The 6,640-nt window shown below is 40.2% G+C and overlaps 1 pseudogene; it reads right to left on the bottom strand.

The window, feature by feature from the left end:
* Positions 1–2,135: 2,135 nt before the first annotated feature.
* Positions 2,136–6,003, bottom strand: LOC147709716 (uncharacterized; annotated as a pseudogene).
* Between the last annotated feature and the right edge of the window lie 637 nt (positions 6,004–6,640).

Genomic DNA, 6,640 nt, shown 5'->3' on the forward strand with positions numbered 1-6,640 from the left:
ATTGTTAGAATATCAGATGTATCTCTCCATTAGTTTTTTACACTAATAACCATTTATATAGCACTTGCCAATCAGTGTTTATTACCACCCAAAGTAACCCTTTTTCTTCAACCTTAAAAAATTAAAAGATTATGGAAAAACCAGTAAGGTTCTATATATATGCCTTGTTGTTGGATGCAGATCGTTGCTGTAGCGAAACAATTAACTAAGATATATGCCAACAATGTTAACTTGTGACCTACAGGGAAGGATCTATGCAACAAAAGCAGCATCCCACGTAGCTATCTACATAAATAAAAAATAAAAAAAATCTCTGAACTACATGTTGCATGTTGTGCTTTCCAGCAGGCACAATGACCCTCTATGCAATTTTATGGTGAGTGCATTACCCACCAGAGTTATTGATTATATTGCTACTCATGGTGTCCCAATATTTCTTACTTAAGAGAGAGGCCCGACTTCTTGTTTCCTATGATTAGTGAATGTGCTTAGCTGCAAAAATGCAAGCAATTCATCACACTCTTTTCATGCTCTGCACTAGTGAGTGTTTCTGTTTAAAATGGAAACGAGAGTTGCTTTCTAAGGGACATACTTTGTGTAACTTCAGTAAGCAGCATATTCTCTCTTGCTGCCACAGGATGAGGAATGTTGGCCCAGAGACAAAATTGCTGCTGGTGGCTCAACCTTTCAACATTCCATTTTATGTGGTTGAAAAGAAGTGGTGGACAGAGTAAGCATGTTGCACATGTGATATTAGATGATTAGAGGTATCTGCTGGTTTATCTTAATACACTTTGTAATTAAAATGTACACGATTATGTTTAACACAGCACACATGATGAAATAAACATCTCCGTTGGATAATTTGAATTGCTTTAAAATCTTTTGTTGACATTACTTTGCAGTATTTACTGTGAGCCCAGGTATGTTAATTTGGATAACATATTTTATGCCTCATATACTTCATGAAGTAAATGTCAAATGTATTCTTGAATTTTAAACTGTTGAGCAAATAAATATTTTTAAAAAGCAACAGACATTTACATCACATTACAAATGGCAAGAGAGTCTGTCTGAATCGAAATATGGGTACTGACATTAAGTCCCGGTCAGGAGATAGGGATTATTACAAATGACATTTGTTTTCTGTGTTTTACCAGAATAACTTGTATAAAGGACCACCTGGGGGTGCAAAGAGGAGAAAAAAATCTGTTTTCCTGTTTTTGGGATCCAATCAGTCTGCAATACATTACAATTATGAGTGTGAGTTACACGCATGTACCTAGTCATGAATTACATTTTTGGCTTTTGATAAAAATACAGCTGTATACTTCCTTGTGGCATGTAAGCACAGATGGGTTAGCTCTAGCTAGCTGCACACATCTCTGTTCATATCACGTTTTCACTGGCTTCCCTCCTTCTCTTCCGTTCAAGGTCGATGAACAGGAGGGATCAGTGAGTTTGGTAACGAGATCCCATATTATTTACACATGCAAATAGGCATTTTAGCTGTGGACGGATGGTTAGAGATAGTGAATGCTAGCACAAACTTTAAACTTTTTTTCTGTTGACGCTTCTTGAAAACACCCACCTCAGGCAACAGTATCTTGAAAAAATGCTTGTGTTTTGTAAATACACACTGCACTGGTGAATTTGTGTTAAAAAGTCTAATGGCAGCAGTTTACATATTGTGATTTCTGCTACGGAAGTGTCATTGCAGCCCTGTGTCACCATAACATTGGCTTTCACACCCTCTACCATTAAGTTTTATAGCCTCCTGTAAACACCCGTTGTGTAAGAACAAAGCCACACCTCTGCTCTGATGACTTCCAGAGCAGTACAGGCAGCTCACGGTGTGCTGGTGACAAGAGCAGTTGTCTTTCGGCCCAGGCTCCCACAGTGAATAATAGCTGCTGCCGAGGTGATCGATTAAGGGAGCAACGTAGGCGCGACATCTGCGTCAAAGCCAGGCCCTTGTGAGTACCGGTACTGTCCTTGATTGAGGAAACAGTGCCGGTTCTCAAAGGGAGAAAATAAGAAAGTGCCGGTACTCAGTACCGGTGAGTACCGGCCCATTTAAAGCACTGGTTATGGGCACTTATATCGTAAACCAATATAACACACATGTGGATATTTTATCGTGAGCTTCCATGCAACTTGTTGTACTCCCATGTCACAGTTTTTGCCTTCTTTCTCACGTTTTCAGCTGGAGAATATTTGTAACATGTTTCACCTTGAGGCCTGTTCATTTGAAACATTAATATAGAAGACAATGTTCTATCTAGTGATAAACTGGGTTAGAATTTGGTTTTATTCTTGGTTACCCTTGAAAACACCCTTTCTTCATCAGCATTGCTGTGGGGCAATGTAAAGATAAGTTGGGCTACTTTAGATAGAAGGGAAAACTTGCTTCTCTGAGTGCCAAAAATAGTAAATTCTGTTACAAGGGAATGCCAAATGATATCCATCCTGTAAGCTACAACCTCACCAGTACCACAGTTTACTTTAACACCATCGATGCTGCTGCTATTTTGCTCCTGTGCTGATATTTCTTGATTCCCATTGTTCATGACGAGCTCAGCTCGTCATGAGTGTTCGAGAGGTGTACCTCATGACGAGCTGAGCTCGTCATGAGCTTCGATGGGGTTAATAGCAGCCCTTTCGCTTGCAGTTGTTCTTTTTTTTTTTTTTATCCTCATTTGACGTCTTGCCGCCCATAACTTCGTACTAATCCACCACTGGGCTGTTATTGTCTCTTAGGCTGGATTAGAGTAATGGGGCGTAGACAACACATATTTTTGGGTCTGGCCTTCCTCTTAACTGTCCTTCTTGACCACCTGACCCAACATGTGTATCTTCCACCATCTCTATTCATCGTCCTCGGAAAGTCCATATACCAGCGAGACAGGCACGGGCTTAATCATCGGACTTTAACGTAAATATAACTTAACCAAAATTTAACAAGAAGGGTATCCAAAAACCTCTATTTCTTTTAGAGCGATCTAACATATCAAGCTTAGCCATGTACCTCATGGCTAAGATCCAGTCCAGTAAAATAGGACTAAGTGGTGAGACCCATAATTTATATATCTCTCGACGTGCTAACAACATAGCATAAAAAATAAGTCTAACATTGTTACTCAAAACTCTGTTTTGTAAATCATATCTCCCAGTAATAATTAATTCAGGCTTACCTCAATGGATTGGTTCAACGATTTAGAAAGAGAATTACTCACGTCAATCCAAAATTGCTTGATATTTGGACAAGATACAAACATGTGTAAGTCATCGACATTTGGGGCTTTACATTTTGGACATTCGACAATCCCTCCATCCTTAAATTTAGAGAGTCTGTACGGAGACCAGAATGCCCTGTGAATGGTAAATAAAAGATTTCGCCTTAGGTTTGCAGATTTAACAAATCTGTATAGCATGCTCATAGTTACTTGCCATTGGTCTTCTGTCGCGATCCTTGGCAAGCTTTTCTTCCACAGGGTCTCTGGTAGGTCAAATGATCCATCCTCCATTTCTAGTATTCGCCAATACCAGTAAGCTACTTCCTTCTTAAAAGCCCTTGACTCCAACTTTAGCTCAAAATCATTTTCCATTTTCCATTGCAGTTGTTGATAGGTCCTGAATGTCAGAGACCTGGTACTTTGCAAATTCTTGCTCTAAGCAAACTAGGTCATACTCTGCTAACTTGAGGTAGGTTGCAAACCGTTCTACTAAGAACAGCACACTATCAAAACCGTGTTTGTGGTTCTCGAAAAAGTTAAAGACCTGTGCATGCTTAAGCAATTTGTCATTAACTGGAAGGACTTTAAAAGCATACTTTACACCTTTCTGGTGAAAGCTGTGTATTGCTTCATAGAAAGCTTTTTGGGTTCCTGGCTCAATGTCCCCATTTTCTAGCATGTTTCTCAACTTTCCCCGCACAGTGATGCCAACATACAGACTTGTACCTGGGATCTGGCATTCTTCTGATGTTAAATGAGGAAAACTGTTATCTGGGCTCCCCTTGAACGACTGAATGACATCTACATGAAAGACTCTACTCAAGAGCACAACAATAATTCGATCATGGTATCATACAGGAGGTGAATGACTGGGTCTTCCCTTTGAAGCAGAAGATTGAAATTAACAAAAGCAGGTAAAACAGCTTGAAGAAATAAACAGTAGACCTCAGTCATATGGATCTCAAAACTGTGCACAAGTCTCCTTAGCATGACTTTGCTATTTCAGTCACTGTCTGGTGTTGATAGGAAGTATGAACGCAGAGCAGCAAACTGAAGAATCAGTCTATCCAAACATGTAAACATTCCCAACCACCTCACAGAAATAAATTTCAGCATCCGGCGGTAATCTGAATCAACAAATTGGTAGAATTCAGCATATACATTCTTACGTTTTGAAGAATAGTTAAACCAGAAGTAGACATCTACAAGCAATTCTTCTATATCAAAATATTTCAAGCTAGAACAGAAGGCAGAAGCAGCATGGGATGTAGCATTGTGAGCCATCTGGCACCGACAGACCATGAAATACACATTAGAATTCAAAGAGAGTACTCTACTTTTAACAGAGTTATGCTTTTCTACATTCACTGAGGCACTATCTACACCAAAGCCAATCAAATGTTCCCAAGGAATGGAATGCTTTGTCATAACATTAGATACTGCAGTAAATATATCTTCCGCTGTACTTTCCTTGCTTATGTCAAGAAATTTGCAGCATACCAAACCCTGTTTCGTATCAAAAATTCGTAGAGTTATGAGGTTCATTTTTTCAATGCCTTGATCATTGCTGCCATCAACACACAGACTACAAGCGGAGGATATCATATCAGCCACCAAGTCAGTCAACAACTCTGGTGCAATGGCATCATTTAATACGCAGGTTGCTTTTGTTCTCGCACAAGCATAACCCTGCACAATTTTAGAGTATGGGAAACATGTCCTTATGAGATGGCCCAAATGATCAGCCGCAGCAAAGGGTACATTATGCTCTGCCGAAAATCCTGTGAATTTTATTTCTGCCTCTCTGGTAAGAAGGTCTTTGCTGGAACTCTTCATTGACATGTAGCCAGAGATGGGCTTCATTTTAATCTTTGTGCCTTGAAGGGAGGTATGAACTTTACCGCTAATATGGCGTTTCAGATCAAACTCTCCTTGAGGCCCACAGGAGACAATCTTCTCGCAAATCAAGCAGCGGAAGGAATACAGATCGGTCTTAACAGGAACAATGATCCCTGCAGTCAAAAAGAATTTCCAACATTAGGATTGTCCCCTACACGTTTTAACCTATGAGAATTTTAAAATCAAAGCACTAGTGCATACAGTGGCTAGGCTGCTGATCTCAAGCATATACTGACAACGCATTACGCTGGCTGCTGTAGTACAACACAAAAAGTCTGTGCTATACATTATGACATTTGTTGAGGGCTGACTAGACACTGTTTAGGAAAGGACGCCAAGCAATGAATTGAGCATACCGGGACCTCCATTTCACCGACCTAAAATAGAGAAGTCCAGTTCATACTACTGTACCACCAATGACAGAAAAGTAAACTGTGCAGAAAGAGAAATTGAAATGCCCAGGAACACACAATGTGTGAGAGCCTTTACTAAAATGTTAGTCTCCCGATACCTGATGCACATAGTAGAAAATATACACTCTTCATATCATAAAAGGGAATCAAACATATAAAAACGGTTGGCCTTGTAGTCTTCTCAAAGCGGATAACACAAAACCTAGGTTGTAGCATGGTGTAGCAAAAGTAAAATACAAGGAAATAGATATGCCATTGTCCGCACACTTCAAAGTATATAAGCATATTGGACTACCTTTGTATTGCTCTGCTTGCATCCAGGACAGGTCGAGTTTAGTTCGATAGTACAGTGCCACAGATTTCTTCTCGCTAGATTTCCTTTGGCTAGAAGCAGCCTTTCCCTTTTTGGAAGTCATGGCTGAAGTGCCGGGCTCACTGTCATCTGTATCAGACATTATTCTGCCAAGAGAGGGAAAGGAAAGAAACTCAAATATGCCCAACATGATTCCTCATGTATGACCAATGGGGCTAAAGCATGGTTTTGCCTATCCAGGATGCGGTCACAGTGAAGCTGCGGTCCAGCAGGTGCTGCCTCCCAACTGAATCTATGATGCTCCTGAGCTCCCTGTTTTTATTCCACATAAGGACTCAGTTTTGACTGTTCACAAGTATCCGGCATAATTAAAAATCTTTTTTTTCATACAAGTCAGCCAGCCACTAATATGTTTAGACCTTCTGAAATACTAAATGATGCCCTTTCGCCAACACTGTGTCTATACCTGAGGTACACAGCCAAGGACCAAATTTAAGAGTTTAGTACTCACACTCCACTGGTGTGTCACTGACTATTCTGCTGTACAGATCCTGTTCAGTGTGTTGTCAGTCACTAAATTGAATTCAATCAAGCACAACTTAGATCAAGGGAGACATCATGGAATAAACACTGGGTTGAAGGATGAGCTATATTAAGTCTGTGCATTGTTCCCAGCTACTGCTCCTCCAATTCTCAGCTCCCACTGTGCCGCAGCTCAAAGGCAAAGAGAGAAAAACACCAGTTAATATGACCATACACCAAATAACACCACAATACCA

This window comes from Lissotriton vulgaris, chromosome 6 (assembly GCF_964263255.1).
Source record: "Lissotriton vulgaris chromosome 6, aLisVul1.2, whole genome shotgun sequence".
Classification (NCBI taxonomy): Eukaryota; Metazoa; Chordata; class Amphibia; order Caudata; family Salamandridae; genus Lissotriton; species Lissotriton vulgaris.